Here is a 4095-nt window from a genome sequence, read left to right as displayed (position 1 = left end):
AGATTTTCTCCTGGCTCAGAGCAAACTGTAATAAGCCCTAGCAATTTAAAAAGAAAAAAGAAAAAAGAAAAAACAGCTCTGGGAAGGGCAGGAAATGACACATGTCCCCACCCCAGCAGCTTTTGTTCAAAAAACTGGGTAACTTAATGATCTAATCATGTGCGCTGAGGAATGTACACACTGAACCAAAAGCTGCTCATCACATTGTTTTTGAAAGCAAGGACTATGAGACAAAGCTAAAATATTTCAGTAATTTTGTCTTGAGGCAAACTCATGGTAAAAGTTGGAAATTTCAAAATACCCCAAACATCAAGATCTAATAGACATTTGTGCTATCCAGTGGTTTCCTTCAAAACAAGATATGAGATTATTTTTCTTGCTTGTTCCCACAGCCCAAGACCTTGTTTCCTTAATGGTGAACTTCTTGTTGCTCACTCCCAGCTGCTCGTCATCCCTACACCGTTCCACCCAGAGCCACGATGTTCCACACCTGCTAACTACAATCTATCACTCTTTATACAGACCTCCAATGAGCTCCCAAGACACTCTGATATCATCCAGCTCAGTGATTCCTAATCCAGGACTGGCTGCCTGGCTGCAATGGGAATCACCTGGGGAGGTGTTTTGTTTTGTTTTGTTTTTTTGTTAGGGCCACACTCAAAGCACATCGAGGTTCCCAGGCTAGGCGTTGAAGCAGAGTTATAGCCGCCGGCCTATGCCACAGCTGCAGCAATGCCAGATCCGAGCCATGTCTTCGACCTACACCACAGCTCACGGTAATGCCAGATCCTTAACCCACTGATCGAGGTCAGGGATAGAATCTGCGTCCTCATGGATAATAGTCGGCGCCATTTCTGCTGAGCCATGACAGGAACTTGGAGGTTTGTTTTTATATAGATTCCTGGGCTCTATCAGAGATCTAGCAAATCAAAATCAGAGGTGGAGTTCCCATCGTGGTGAGGTGGTGGGAAGGAACTAAAGTTCCACCGTTTCCTCCCCAGTGAGCAGTCTCAGGGGTCTCTAATGCTCTAGCCTTTGGGGTTAAACACCGTCCTTCCCAAGCCTTTAAAAAAGGTGGGGAGTTCCCGTCTTGGCGCAGCGGAAACAAACCTGGCTAATATTCATGAGGATGCGGGTTTGATCCCTGGCCTCACTCAGTGGGTTAAGGAACCTGCGTCACTGTGGCTGTGGTGTAGGCCAGTGGCTACAGCTCCAATAAAACCCCTATCCTGGGCACCTCCATATGCCGCGTGCAGCTGTAAAAAAGAGCAAAAAAATAAAAAAATAAAAATCAGAGGTTAGCATGAGAATGGAGAAAAAACGAAACAGCTCTTCAACTGTTTCTGACACAGAATAACCAGACATTTGGAACCCATATGCACTTCAGACTGGCCTCCACGGCTTTCCCCCCAAAGAGCCCTGCGCTCTTGGTTTCTTGTTATATTCCAGCTCTTACCGTTTAACTCCAAGCTTGTTTCTCACTGCCCATTGCACGTACAACGGTATTCTCGATGTTCCCAGCCTCAGATCCTGCATCGAGGTTGGCCTACATTATGATTCTTTACTTTTCTGTTGTTCCAAGTCACACTTTTCCTCCTTTGGAGAAATCTTCCTGGTCTAATTCCACCTACCAATTTAATCCTAGACCTTGCAATGTATTCCTTTTTTTTTTTTTTTTTTCTTTTTAGGGCTGCATCCATAGCATAAGAAGTTCTCAGGCTAGGGGTCAAATCAGAGCTGCAGTTGCCAGCCTACAGCACCCCAACACCAGATCCAAGCTGCATCTGCAACCGATGCTGCAGCTTTCGGCAACACCGGATCCTTTAACCCACTGAGCGAGGCCAGGGATCAAACCCGTAGCCTCATGGATACTAGCTGGACTCTTAACCTGCTGAGCCACAACAGGTACAATGTAGTCTTTTAACTAGTCAACGTACTATTGGTTTTTATGTGGTCATGGATTGCCTTCTCAAGCACCTGTAACTCCCCTGGGAATAGAAACCATGTGTTAGGAGTCTTTAGTTAGGTTAAGTAACTCATTTTAGCCTAAGGAAGCTGGCCACACCCAGGTCTGACCATGTGGACAGGGGTAAGAAATAGGTTTGCAAGCCTCTATAGGTGGCTTGACTCACTTACTCTGACAAAATTTTCCTAAAAACTAAAATCCATCCTGGTTTCTCCAGGCCATGCTAGGTCTTTCGCTTCTAAACAGTGATGCCAAACAGGCAGTAAGTCAATCCAATTCATCAGAGGAGAATGAGTCTTTCTGCAGACAAGTGTTAAGTCAGCTCTGGCTTTCTCCATGGGTATGGGTGCAATCTAGCAAAACAGGTAAACAGCACACCGATGAAAACAGTTAACTAATAAAGCAAGGAAGAAAGCAAGGCTGGAGTTCTTGTCATGGCGCAGCGGAAACAAATCCGACTAGGAACCGTGAGGTTGTGGGTTCCATCCCTGGTCTTGCTCAGTGGGTTAAGGATCCGGCATTGCCATGAGCTGTGGTGTAGGTCGTAGACGCGGCTCAGATCTGGTGTTGCATGGCTTTGGCATAGGCTGGTGGCAACAGCTCCGATTCCGATTTAGACCCCTAGCCTGGGAATTTCCATACGCCACAGTTTCAGCCCTAAAAAGCAAAAAAAAAAAAAAAAAAAAAAAAGTTGCTCCTGATTTATTCTAATTATCTGACAGCAACTCTTAGTGGGAGAAAAGACAAAATTTGTGCAGTGAGAGTCTTTAGAAATACTTTTGAGGACAGAGCGAATAATCTCTTTAGCCAGAGATCTACGATTTCCACCTACTTCCCTGTATGGTTTTACCACCTGAATTTCAGTTCCAGCTGAGCTGATGAAATGTGAGAAAGAAGATTTGAAAATAAATTTTAATTTGAAGCTGAGCAAATCTAGGATTACTGCAAATCCCATATTTCAGTATTAAGTCATCTTTAAAAGCCAAGTGCTTGTCAAAGTTAATAAGGACTCCTAAAAAAGAAGACCTCAAATTTCTCTCTCACCCTTCTCAAAAAGTGCAAGACTTCCAATTATTTGTCAAGAGCTTACTGAATTCATGTGACTTTTTAAAATAGAAAATAAGCAATAAATACTAGTAATAAGGAATTTCAGAAATGACTTTCAATTTTTATCTCTTTATTATTCCACTCAGGTTAAATTCAGCCTCTCCTCAATTTGCCTCCTCTCTCATTCACCCTTTAAAGATTCAGCTCCACTGATCTGCCCGGCGATGCTAATTCCTTCCTTCTCTGAGTTTTTTTTTAGGGCCTCACCCTACAGTGGCGATGAAAGCAATGACCTCCACATAAAAAATTATTCCTCACTTTCACATTTAGTATACATACTTTAAACAACTTGAACCCTTGATCAGGTGGCAAACGTGTTACCAATTTTCAGTATGTTTTTCCTGTCTGCCTAACCAAGAGGTAATCTTTTTATTTTTAAATTTTAATTATTATTTTTTTAGGGCCACATGCAAGGCATATGGAAGTTCCCAGGCTAGGGGTCAAATCTGAGCTGTAGCTGCTGGCCTTTATACCACAGCACAGCCACGCCAGAACTGAGCCGCATCTGTGACCTACACAGAAGCTCACAGCAATGCCAGATCCTTAACCCACTGAACGGGACCAAGGATTGAAACTGCATCCTCATGGATACTAGTCAGATTCAATATCCTTGAGCCACAAAAGGAACTCCAAAGTAATCTTTAAAAAAAATTGTTGCCTTGTCACTCTGCCTCTCTCCAGAGACACTGGGGTCCCTCAGGAACCTGCCTTGGAGGCTGTAGTTCACTCGGCATCCCAAGTCCTCCAATGGCATGGCCAAATGTCACCAGTGCTGGTGCCTGAATATCGGGCAGTGCTTGGGGTCAAGAACCAGAGCCAGGTAGCGCCTGGAGCTAGGAGCCCACTCCCTACTACAGGGAGACTCTTCAGCATTGGACCGAAGCACCCCCACCTCCCTCCTTGCCCCTCGACTTGTGCAAGCGCTGAGGTAATCTCTCTGAATGAAGCTGTGTACCCTGTGACAATGCTCTCTAGCATTTACACAAGTATTCAGTATGTGATGGGCACTCACATTTTTTTAA

The sequence above is a fragment of the Sus scrofa genome, chromosome 4, assembly GCF_000003025.6.
Source record: "Sus scrofa isolate TJ Tabasco breed Duroc chromosome 4, Sscrofa11.1, whole genome shotgun sequence".
NCBI classification, from domain to species: Eukaryota; Metazoa; Chordata; class Mammalia; order Artiodactyla; family Suidae; genus Sus; species Sus scrofa.
Note: the sequence above shows the minus strand (reverse complement) of the source record.